The sequence below is a fragment of the Acomys minous genome, assembly GCF_964271855.1.
Source record: "Acomys minous genome assembly, chromosome: 15".
Lineage (NCBI taxonomy): Eukaryota > Metazoa > Chordata > Mammalia > Rodentia > Muridae > Acomys > Acomys minous.
The window spans coordinates 80,027,451-80,041,094 of record NC_140497.1 but is presented as its reverse complement, the minus strand read 5'-3'; positions in this window follow the sequence as shown (position 1 = coordinate 80,041,094).

Below are 13,644 nucleotides of genomic sequence, written 5' to 3'. Positions count from 1 at the left end.
TCTCTCTCTCTCTCTCTCTCCCTCCCTCCCTCTCCACCCCCCATCTCTCTAGAGAACAAATATGCCAATAACAAAACAAACAAGAATAAAAAAGGAAACAGAGAACAAAAAAGAAAAAGCATAAGAAACACACACATACACACAAACTATAGAAACACAAAAGAAACCATAATAAATAAGCAAAAAAAAAAAAAAAAGTCCAAAAAAACCCCTGTAAGATAAGACATCTCCAAAAATACCACGGAGTTAATTTTGTGTTGGCATCTACTGATGGATGTGGGCCTCCTTTAAATGTGGTTTGTATATGCAGTGAAACTCCATTGGAGAAAGCTAATTTTTCCTTTGCAAGCAGTTGTCAATTACAGGTAGCTCATGGGTTAGGGACTGGGACTTGTGTGCACTTCCCCTCTTAGCACTGAGGCTCCATCTGGCTTGTATCTGTTTAGGCCATGTGTGTACTGCCTCAGTCTCGGTGGGGACATATGTGCATCAGTCCTGTTGTTTCTGGACTTTTCCTTAGTCTTTTATCCCCACTGATTCTGACAATCTTTCCATCTCCACTTCCACATAGTTCTCTGAGCCCTGGGGGAAGGGGTTTGATGAAGACATCCCATTTAGGACTGAATGTTCCAGGATCTCTCACTCTCTGCTTGTTGAGGGTCTCTGTATTAGTTCCCATCTCCTGAAGAAGGAAACTTCTCTGATGATGGTTGAGCAAGACACTGGTCTATGAATATAGCAGAGTGTCATTAGGAGTCATTTTATTGCTACATCCCTTTAGCAGAAAAGTAGTATTTGGTTTCCCCTAGGTCCCTGGCTTATCTAATTTCCAGTTCTTGGTCACCCAAGCAGTGCACCGTATGAGTCTGATCTCAGGGAGTGGGCCTTAAACCCAATCAGATAGTGATTGATTACTCCCACAGCTTTTGTGCCATTATTACACCATTGTATCGAGCCAACATGTCACCACTGTCGATCAAAAGGTTTATAGTTGGATTGGTATTTACCTTTCTTATCTGGTAGCATGCCTTTCAGTACCATGAACATGAGTCAGTAATACTGAAGGCTCTAGTTAGGCATCAGCTTAACTTGCCTGTGTTCAATAAGATATATAAGTGGTGTCTTCAACAATGGGGCTTTCCCATCCTTAACAATAAGCCTTGGCAATAGCCTAAGTGGTTTGGAGATTTCCATGGCCCCTTTGGCCAACAACTCAATTAGAGGTAACCCACTCCTGGCTCTGGAAGTTTCACTCGGTGGTGAGAGGGATCTACCTGGAGCTTTGTCTTCCTGTTATTTGGTGATTCCATTTAGCTTTCTTTCACATATGTTTATATTTTAAGAAGCTTCTACCATAGCAAGTTTCCATATGACCCCTCAAATGTGCTGTTTTCTTAATGGTTGTCATTCTGAGTGGAATAATACTAGAATCTCAGCATAATTTCAGTTTTATTTTATTTTATGGTCAATGAAGTTGAACCTTTTTCCATATGCTTATTGACCATTTGTGTTTCATCTTTTAAGAACCATCTGTTTATTTCATCAGCCCATTTATTGATTGGGTTATTTGATTTTTTTTTCTTGTCACGCTTTTTTAGTTCATTGTATATTCTAGATATTAATCCTTTGTCAGATACATAGCTAACAAAGATTTTTTTCTCCTATTCTGTAGGCTGTCTCTTCACTCAATTAAGTGGGGTTCTTTGCCATATAAAGCTTTTTAATTTCATGAAATCCAATTTGTCTCCTTGTTGCATTATTTTCTAAACAACTGGAGTTGTTAAGAAAGTCTTTGCCTATGCCTCTACTGCAATCAAATCAAGTGTTTTCCTCACTTTTTTCTCTCTAACACATTCAGGTCCTTGACCATTTCGAGATGATTTGTATGTAGTTTGATAGATGGAGGCTAGCTTCACTCAATATGTGAATCTGCAGTTTCCCCGGCACCATTTGTTCATGAGACAGACAGACTTTTCTACGCTGTGTGTCAAGAACCACACAATGCGGCTGTGTGGGTCTCTAAGTTTTGAGCTCTAGTGCGTTGATCTGTACATTTGTTTTGTGCTTGGATCATGCTGGTTTTGACTCTATGACTGTGTAGTATAACTCATATCATTCGATATTCTTAATAAGTCCCAAATACATCAGTTGCCCACTGTGAACCATTTCATGTTTTATTTTGAGATTCTATACAAAAACCTCAGTTTTCAGAGGGAAGTTCCTTCACTTGTTTTCATCTTGGAAACATGATGAGAAGTGGGGAAAGCTCAGGTCTTTGGGTACATGGCAGCGTTAGTAGGTCTGCACCTGTCTTGAATCCCTTTATGTCTGGTGACTTTATTGGGAAGGTTGATGAAGTAACAAAGCAGAAAGTATGTATTTATGCCCTGAGACCTATCTGACTTTAAAATAATAAAATGACCAACACATTTCTAACTATCTAGAAGAATTAAGAAAAAACTTAATCCATCAGTGATATAGGCAAGGTGACTATTACATAAGCCACTATTAGAAAGTGTTCCTATTATATTTGGTTGAGACTTGAGATGCTTGGAATTCAGAAGAAGAAAACCTTGGCCCACAAGAAACCTTAAGTCATAAGTAAAGGGTTTTCACTCTGAAAAGGCTTGTTTATTTATGAAGCAGAACACATATTAACTGGAGAGAGAAATGTGGGGTGGATGCATGGAGAGGGTTTAGGAATGGGAGATGCCCTGAGGACCCAGGCACATGCACATGCACTTCTGTTGAGGGTCCTTTTCCAGAGCAAGGCACAGAGTAAGATGTATTGGTAATGGGGGGCCGGCAATGATGAAAATCACTGAACAGATCTTAACTACACCATCCCCAAAGAAAGCATGGGAGGCAGGAAAGTGCAGGTGATGTTGGAGAAATTGTCTATGCAAAGAAGACTAAATGTTTCACCATGGACGCCTACAGAAAAGAAAAGCCCTCACTGTGTTGTCACCAAACCTGGTGAGTTTTATAATTAAAAATAGGAAAATAATATAATAAGATGATAAGATACCAGGCAACAAATATTCTATTATATGACGTTTATTAAGTGAGCATGGGAGAGAAGGAAAGAGAGGAGTAGGTTCCCCAGAGAGAGAGAGAGAGAGGCAGAGACAGAGACAGAGAGACAGAAGAAGAAAGAAAGAGGTAAGAGAGAGGGGTGAGGTGGATCTGTCCTTTTATATCCTGGGCAGGGGCAGGGCCACGCCCCTGTGGCAGGTAGGCAATGACATCACAGGTAGGAGGGCTGAAGCAGAATCCTAACAGTGAGGAGGCTCGCTCTTCCTAGAGCAAGCTTGTCAGCAACCCACATGGCAGCATATCTTGAGCTGTTATTGTTCTCCGCTCAAGGACTGCATCCCCCAGAACACGCCCCGCCTCCTTCTATGAGCCCACATGACACTCTGTGTTTGCCTAACCTGACACCTATTCCTCAGCTCCCCATCCTGGCTTATTTGCCTCTTTGCTGAGAATAAATAGCAACAGCAGGGCGCTAGGTAACCCAGCATAGGGTCTGGCTCCAAGCATGAGGAAAACAAACTTCGCTATATAAACAAACTCTTTACAGCCCCAGGCCCAAGGTCTAATAGGCCTACTTCTTAAGAGGCTTACGAAGGAGAGTTAAAGATTTAATTATAAGAGATGTTATAACGCTTGGATGGTTATATTTAACTTAGTTTTTCTCAACATAATAAAGCCTGGCTATGCATCTCTTTACAAAAGTGGAGTATATGATAAACGTTTACTCAGTTTTGTCAACAGAGATCCTAAAAGCCAACTCTCCGCTCAAGCACAAGGGTCCTGAGTTACTGGACCGGAAGCCACGCCCTCCAGAGAATGACTCTAAGGTTAAGGAAGCCACGCCCTCCAGAGAATGACTCTGAGGTTAAACTGACTCTGCTGAGACCCTTCTCCTTTTCCTGTGAGTCTTACTAAGATGCCAGGTGCTTCGCTATAGAAGGAAATCAAGGTCCCATTTGATTTTTTTTTTAATGTACTTTCTTGTAACTATGTTGCATTTTCTCTCTGAGAACCACACTATAATACCAAGCTGTGTTTATAAAAGGCATGGCCTTTAATCCCAGCCCTCAGGAGGCAGAGGCAGATGGATCACTGTAAATCCGAGGCCAGCCTGGTCTACAAAGGGAGTCTAGGACAGCTAAGGCTACACAGAGAAACCCTTGAAACCGCCCCCCCCCAAAGATAATAATAATAAAATACATGGAGTGTCGGGGAGATAGCTCTGCAGTTAAGAGCACTTGCTGCTCTTCCAGAGGACCTGAGTTTAGCTCCCAACACCACGTCAGGCAGCTCACAAGCACCTGTAACTCCAGCTTCAAGGGGCCCAGAACCCATTTCTGGCATCAGTGCGAGCCCATACACACATGTTATATACCTACAGACACATATAATTTTTTAACATATATGTAAAATTGTTTAAAAGTTATCATAAATGACTATTCGCCAGTTCAAAGAACAATGCATCCATTCACTCATTCACTGAAACCATTTTATCCGTGAATAATTTGTCTTATGTAGAATGAAAGAAAAGTTCCTCTACAATGGGGTTGAAATATTTCCCATCCGTCATTCACTATATTTCAGTCTTGACAGAATTACTCCATATATTGCTGTTCACAAATAAGAAATTTGATATCATGCATAGCCTAATATATTAGCAAAAATGCAATGGATCCTCTAAAAATAATTTAGGAAATAGTTTTATCTTCATCTTAAAATTAAGATCTAAGAGCTGAGCACATAGCTCAGCGGTTTGTCACTTCCCTATAGTGTTTGTGTTTATTCCCCCCAGCACCTTAAAAAATAAATTAAATGATATACCACAGATATAACTTAGGCTGTTTTCCCAAAGAAGGGTGTAGAATTTTGAATATTGTTACCACAAGACACAGTACTGGACTCAGTCTATTGAGTGATACTTTGTCGGCATGGTACAAAACTCCCATCATGTGAAGCAATGTTTCTGTCAGATTCTGTGCTCAGAGCCTCATGACAGACACTCTTGGCTAGATCAACAGGTACAAGCCCTTCCTCCTTTTCCATCTTTATGATAGTGGGGGTTAAGATGAAACACTTGCCTTCTCAGTCTTTCCAGCTGGTGGTCATCATGCGACACTGGCCCAGTTTACTGCAAGTGAACACAGATGCCGAGGCCCTTTGAAGGACTGTTTGTTATCACAATGGAGAAAAAGGACAATTGGAATGCTTCTTCACTGCCCCTCCTCCCTTCGTGTTTTAGACTCAGAAGCGATGCCCGGAGCTGTGGTAACCTTCTTGTGACCAAGAGACAAGCAGATAGCCCAATACACCCATCAAAACTGACGAGCTGAAGGGTGGAAAAACAAGAGTCTGTGATGCCCTTGGAGAGCATCCAAACCCACACTAGAAACCAAACCAACCCAGTCTTCTTTGTACATGAAATAAATGACTGCATTAAAATAGACAAGTGTGGAATTTTCCATTCCGTGCAGCCAAAAGCATTCCTAAGTGAGACAAACAAATGGCAACCTGGAAATCTGGGCTCATGTGCCTTCCTCCATGTTTGAACTCCTTCCATAGGGACTGCTTAGTTCCTTCTGTCTGCTAGGTGGGGGGTGGAAGGATGGGGGGTGGGGAGGGGGGGGTGGTCAAGAGTCCTATTTACACAACCTGTCTCTTTGCCTGCAGTTTAATATTGCCTCAGGTCTGCATGTCAACACAGGGCTGAAAGGGACCAGGAGAAAAATATTCTGCATGGATCGCAGAAATACGTAGCTAAAAAGTGGCAGGACTGGAGATTTCTGCCAGCATAAAATACCGAGGTATTTTCCACTATTGCCCCGCATGACATCAGAGTAAGTTTTAAGACTACTTCACTTTTCCCTTCACTTTTCAACTAGCAGCACCTCTCAGTTTGATATTTGGAATGTATTTCTCATCTGCTTCACTTCCTCCACATAAGAAGCCAGCCTGTCATTTCCTTTGCCTCGGAAACAAGTGTGCAGCTTTTTAGAAATTGTCTGAGGATGTACGCCGCTGGTCCTGCAAGGAGCCAGAGGGAGGAAAATATGTCCCATTTAGTATAAAGTAACACAGCCTTCTTGGAAAGTAAATAAGTAAACACAGGCCAAACCCTGACAGTTATAAATATTGTACTATTTGAACCCCATCTGAGATGCCACTCAAAGTGCTGTGCACCCTCATAAAATCTTCAGCGGATTCTGTAACAGTTTCAATAATCTGTTTAACAAGAAAAATGTTCCTCACATCAACTGCTTATATTTCACAAAGGTGGAGACTAAATTCCAATAATATGAACACAACAGTAATTATATCCAAAAGCAGCCAAATCCCCATCTCCTGTTAGAAACACTAATTCCAAGATGGCCTGCAGCATTCACAGGCTTGTGTGGCTGCCTCCCTCTGAGTATGGGCTTTCTTCCTGAACAGCATGGCAAGGGCAACACCAGGCCTTCCAGTAGGGGTTGCAAAGACTTCCCTGTGTCTCAGTGCATTCTGCCATTCTATGGTTGGCTCATTCACCGGGAGGAAAGCCAGCCTCCATGTTAGAAGCTGCTCTGTGGGCAGATGACCACACCAGGAAGAGTGAGGAGGTGACCTAAGGGCCTGAGCTGGGCTGTGGCTAACTGCACTCAGTCCACAGAAACGGACGCCACAGGCTTGTCACCTAAGATCACTATGTGTGTGGCTGTAGAGGTGTCTCAAAGGTTTGGAGCACTGCTGGGACTCCCAGCACCCGTACAAACTATCTGCAACTCCAGTTCCAGAGGCTCCAGCCTCTGAGGGTACTGTACATACATAGCACACAGACAGAGATGCAGGCAAAACACCTGTATACATCATTTTAATGAAAAATAAACAAAAGCACTGAGTTTTGAAGTCATTTCCCACAGCAATAAGTATCAGGTACGCGTGTCTCTTGTGAGAAACACAAGCTCTGTCTAATGATGAAAAACACAATGAATTAATTCAATGAAATTCAGTGACAAGGCGACAACAAACACACAAATGAAGGAAGAGCTAAAAAAAAATATGGTGTCACTCAGTGAAAGTAAGAAAAAACCAGGGTTTTGTTTTCGTTTTTGTTTTGTTGTTGTTGTTGTTTGTTTGTTTCTGAGAGCTTCAAAAACTAGAGGCATTGTCTTTATAATCACAAAAAACGGGCTGGAGAGATGGCTCAGAAGTTAAGAGCACTGACTGCTCTTCCTGAGGTCCTGAGTTCAATTCCCAGCAACCACATAGTGGCTCATAACCATCTATAATGTAACGCAGGCCTTCTTCTGGACTGCAGGTGTACATTCAGGCAGAGTACTGTATACATAATAAATAAATAAATCTTTTTTAAAAAAGAAAGAAAGAAAATCCATCTTCCTTGTCTTTTATTTATAGTCTCAGGAAAACAAAATACTTTCATGAGAAAAAATGGTGACTTCCTCTACGCATCAGGGGGGAAAATATCACTAAATTGCTAGGAAACAATACTTGATGCTATAGGTGAGGAAAGAAGGAATCCTGGAGTGATGGGAAGGAGCTTTGCTGAGATCCCAGCTCCAGGGCTCACGCCTCAGCCCAAGGAGCAGAGGGAGTGGCCACCTAACTCCTTATCTCTCCGCTGTGTCTTCATCCCCTGACCTCAGAGTTCCCATCAGACCATGGAGAGATATGAGGAAGAGTCCTAAATATTTAAATACAAGCCTTTATAAGACATAGAATGTCAAACAGGTGACCATGGCAGTGTGACGTTGGAACAAAGCTGAGAGCCAAGCCCAGATGAGGTCAGAACGGCGCCCTCTAGGGTCAGCCTGCCACGAGGACACAGAGTGAAAAGGTAGAAGACCTTTGACGTAACAGGGTGTGGCATTTCAAGAAAGTAAATGGGCCACGTGAATAAAAAATCCTCCAAACTATTTGTATAGTGCTGTTAACATTCCCCGGGACTTTTCCCCTCTCTCTGTGGTCTTACTTCAGTGAGCTGGTGGGGTGGCCCCTCAGGTTGAAAAGTGAGGTGGCCCCTCAGGTTGAAAAGCTCCAGCTTCCCTTCCTCAGCTCTCTGGCTTCACTCGTTCGTGGTGCTTTCTTCCCCTCTGCTTCAGACTCCTAATATGTGTGAAGAGAGACACTTTTTGTTCCTTCCGCGATTTCCCTTCGGTGTGTTTAGCCAAGGTTCCCCTTAACTATAGCTTAACCTTGACTAGACGGCTGCCTAGAGTGACACCTAGTGGCGATAATGAGACCTGACAGCAGCTCCCGGCTTCCCAGAGGCAACTAACACTTTCCAGCGAACTTCTCCCTCTCTGTATGTTTCCTTTTGGTGCTATTGTCCCTGCATTCCCTGTGAACAATGCTCCCTCGACCCCAAAGAGTAGTCACGTTTTATGCACCTAAGTCGTTTGTTATTCTCCTCAAGGATTTATACTACTTAGCCGCTGCCCATGTACTCTATGGAAACTGCTGGAGGCACCCCATCATTCACAGAGGGGGGACATCTGCCTTTTAGGGACGTAATAAGATGGGAGGAATCTTCGGTAAGAAGCAGCAGCATCAAATGTCATCTAGCCAGATTCAGGGTGCAAGCCTCTAACCCAGACACAAGAAGAGTCTGTGAATTTGAGGCTATCCTGAGCTACGTAACTGGGATACATACTGAAACCCTGTCACCATCCCACACACACAAAGAAAACTCTATATTGACAGCTTCTAACTTCCAATCACGTTTGCAGAAGCTCCTTTTTCAGAACTTTGATGGGTAGAAACATGGCTATACAGGAGTAACAGCTTTACCCAACACCGACAGACAGGGAAGCCTCACATTTGGTGCCTCTGAACATCCTAGGGTATCCAACCCATGAGTGAACAGAAGCATTAGCATTGGCCCTAGTGGAAAATCCAAAGCGAGTTTGTTATTTAAAACAAAAATTTAAATACCAAGCTTTTTTTTCTTCTTCTTCTGGTTTTTCTCTATGTAGCCTTGGCTGTCCTGGACTCACTTTGTAAACCAGGCTGGCTTCGAACTCACAGAGATCCATCTGCCTCTGCCTCCCAGAGTGCTGGGATTAAAGGCGTGCGCCACCACCAAGCTTATACCCCAGAGTAATATTTGCAAAAGCGTCTGACCACACTCTCATTTCTAATTGTCTTTCACATGACCTTAATCAGGCCTCCTCCCTAGATGCTAAGTTCACATTCAAGTCACAAATCCTATACCCATAGTATCCCGTCACACTTAGCTATTTCTGGACAGTATGAGGAACAGGCAATGCCTAATAGGCCAAAAGATGTTAAACCATTTGTCAGGAATGAGACAGGAATTCTGGGCATAGTGGCACAGGCCTGTAACCTCAGCACTCAGAAAGCCCAACTAGGAAGATGATGATCCCAAGGTCAGGCTGAACTGTGTAGAAAGACTCCGCCTTAATAAAGAGGATAAAGATAGGAGAAAGATAAGACCCTCCATCAGCCAGGAAGGAAAGCTAACACCCACTCAACTTTAATCCCAGTGCTTGGAGGGCCTGGGCAGGTGGATTTGTATGAGTTCAGGGTCATCCTGATCTACCATGTGACTTCCAGGCTGGCCAGAGCTACACAGGGTGCTCCTGTCTCAAAAATAAATAAATAGAAAGAAACCCAGAACTCCATGGCCCTTGGCCACAGAACTCCACGGTCCTCGGCTACCGAGGGGTAAATAGTCTAGTTTCTGTCAGATTACTTAGAAAACAGAAGTGATAGCTTCAAAGTCTGAGTTGGGAACATTCCAAGGGTTGGAGAGACGGCTCAGCTGTTGAGAGCCCTGGCAGAGTACCAGTGTTTGATCCTTAGCGACGCGGTGGCCAACAGCAGTTTGTAAATCTAGTTCCACGGAATCCAGCACCCTCCTCTGTCCACCGAAGGCAGCAGCCATGCGCGTGGCACACAGATACACAAAAGGGGAAACACTCATACACATGGTTTTTTAAATAAAAAATTTTTAAAAGAACATTTCCAAAATGGAACCGTGAGATCGAGTAGGACCTGTTCTTGGGTTTGTGTGACAGTCACTTTGCAATGCCACAGCCCAGAAAAAAAAAGAAATCAATGTTGCTTTTTCTGATTAGAGATCTTACTACAGAATAGTGACCCCAGAGAGAACCAGAGAAGCAACTAGCTTGCTATTTCAAGACAAGAGCACTAACACAGTCTGAACCCCATCTGATATAGACATCCCTAAAAGTTAGTGAATTCAGAAAGGGGAAGCAGCAGTGAGAGAAGCAGAACAGAGGTGGGCCATCACTGCATACTGGAGGGCTGACCTTGACCAAAGTGTCCATGCCAGTGAAATGTGACCAATGTGACTTCCCACCTAAGGTAACACATGCAATCAGCTTATAATGTGCGGTGTATATAATAGCTCACTATTGCTCACTACCGGTAGCCATCTTAAAAGAAAATCTAAGGTACTTAAACTTTAAATATTTTTTTACCTTTAATTATGTGCCTTGGGGGAAAGGGTATGTGCACATGAGTGCAGGTGCTCTCAGGGACCAGAAGAGGGCGTCAGTTCTCCTGGAGCAGGGGTTACAGGTGGTTGTGAGCTATCCAACGTGCCTGCTGGAAAAGGAACTAGAGGTCTCTGCCACAGTAGTACATACCCCCAACCACTCAGCTACTTCTTCATCCCCAGTACTTACATTTTTAAAAGAAACTGATCTGTGGAGCAGGTGTCAGTCAGTATTTTCCATCTAAGAATACAGATGTTGGAGCTGGACAAATGGCTCAGCACTTCAGGGTGCTTGCTGCTCTTTCAGAGGATCTAGGTTCAGCTCCCAGCACACACATCAGGCAATTCCAAATCACCTGTACTTTGAGTTCCAGGGAACCAAGGTCCTTCAAAAGCACCTGTATATACATGGTGCCCTAAATTTACACACACACACACACATGCATGCATGCACGCACGCGCACACACACACACACACACACACACACACACACACACACACTCATATACATATACACACCAATATAAATAAATAAACTTTTTTTTAAAAGGATGCGAACAACATTGTTTAGGTTGGGGAAATCTTTACTTCTGTAGCTGAATCAGAATGAGAAAAATGCAGTCAGGCATGGCGGCACACACCTTTAATCTCAGCACTCAGGGAGACAGAGGCAGGTGGATCTCTGTGATTTGGAGGCCAGTCTGGTCTACAAAGTGAATCCAGGACAGCCAGGGCTACACAAAGAAACCTTGTCTTGAAAACCAAAGGGGTGGGGGCGGGAAGAATGAGAAAAATGCATGTGATCACCAAGGAAAAAATATATATATATATATATTTTTTTTTACTTAAAACATGTTCCATGGAACAGGCAGAAGACTAAGCATGTGCCAACAGAAAGCATCCCACACCGATGTCTACATCCTGGCCTGGTACCAACGAGAACTGAAAAATCACGAGATTCCATTAGCCCCGAGCTACGAAGGTATTGATGATGCTATGGCTTGTCCTTACTGTAAGCTGCCTGGGCACACTCTCCTGGTGGGGAAGGGGCCTGCGTCTCCTCCTCCGCACGCTTCAGTATCCCGGGAAGTACTAGGAGGGATGAAGGGGGCAATTAAACAAAGGTTTCTCTTGGCCAAGGGCTGCATCCCACGTCTGGGATCAATGTGACACTTAAGTCATTTGGTGGTTGATAGAGAGTAAGTTATCTTTAGTAAATGGGGAAGGAGAAGCAAGCGACTGGGGCTGGGAAGAGGCACACTCTCTTTTGAAGGACCAAGCCAGAAACTTCCCCTGTAATTTGACACATCCCCAAAACAGCATCTTCTGCAACTGAATCTAAAGTAGGTTCCGTTCCCCGGGGTACCATTTGTTGTGAAGCCCAGGTAACAGATGAGGGCCCCCACCTCCAGGTCTAATTTTAAAGATTCTTTCTAAAGACACTATCTCCTAATAAATACGTATGAGCTGTACATCAGTGGCTTCAAAGACAACATGTTGACTATTGCTGTACTATTGCTTTGCAATGTGTGTAAAGAGGAAACTTGATTTTATTATAGACGTGATCAAAGGTAATTAGAAAAATCATATGTGTTAATATATAGCATTATATAGGAATATATTATGGAATTATATAGTTATTATATGGTGTTGTATTTTATGGGATATGTAATTTTAAGCATAAATGTAATTATATTTAATTTAAAAGGCTATCCAAGAGACTTTTGATTTAACTCTTAGAAAGCAAAAAAAAAAAAAAAAAAAGAAAGAAAAAAGAAAGCTTTTGTAACCCAATCATTCCTTCAATTAGTTTGTCCAGTAAATCTGTATTTGTGCTCTCTTAAAACAGAATGCTTTTATTTTTTCTGGAGAAAAAATACACAATCCTATGTACAGATTCACACACACACACAATCTCATGTTTTCCTCAAGGACCAGTATTTTAAAATATAAACAACTGGATGAAAATTTGGAATTTTTGTAAGACATAGGCTGGAAAGGTCTGCTCTGTGGAGAGAAATGCAAAGTGGATGATGTTTGCTGACAGCCATGTAATACGAATAAACATGCCAGAATAGAAGGAGCCCCTCAGCTCTTTACTCCACGGTCGTTATGAGTGAAAGAGTGAAAAATGAAATGGAAAAAAATTTGAACTCACAGATCCCTCCTGAAGAGTTAGAAAATAATTTTGAGGATCTAGGCAAAGGCCGCTTTCCTGGTTAACTCCTATTCCAGATGTTAATAGAGGACACAACAGCCAGCACAGTGGCATGGTGGCGCACACCTATAATCCCAGCACTTAGGAGGCAAGCGCAGATGGATCTCTGTGAGTTCAAGGCCAGCCTGGTCTATGAAACAAGTCCAGGACAGCCAAGGCTACACAGAGAAACCCTGGGGGCAGAGGGCGGGTAGGATACAACAAACGAAGGGGAAATTTATGTTTTGTAGGGACACACCCATGCTATAAAAGCCCTGTCGTGTTTATGGTGTCACTCCTCCCTTCCTGATTGTCTCCCGGACACTATCAAGGACACCACATCACACAGTCATTTGTGTCTATCTGATGACTTTCTTGCTTAGCAGTTAAGAGGAAAGCAAGAGCAAGTTAGACAGAGGTGAATGTCCCAGGATGCCAGTCATTCTGGGATTGTTCCTATAGGAAGAGCTAAGGCTACGGGCAGCACCTATCTTGACTGCTACTGCTGATGAAGCAAGCAAGCGGTCCCAAGAGTCAGGGAGATAGAGCTCTCCTAGGAATTGTTCCGAAGAAGAATTACCCCAATGAGCTGTCCTCTGGGCCTGGGAGGCAGAGGCAGGTGGATTGCTGTGAGTTCAAGGCCAGCCTGGCCTACAAAATGAGTCTAAGACAGCCAAGGCTACACAGAGAAACCCTGTCTCAAAAAAACAAAAAGTAAAAAAACAAAAAACTAAGAAGAAGAAGAAGAAGAAGAAGAAGAAGAAGAAGAAGAAGAAGAAGAAGAAGAAGAGATAGCCTCTGGAATTTGAGATGGGTGGGGATGGGGGTGAGCCTAACAGGTTTACTTAGCACATTTGTCTGGAAGAATTAATTTTATAGCTATTTTATCTTTAGTACTGAGCAGAAAACACCTTGAGATCAAGGGACCATGTTGCT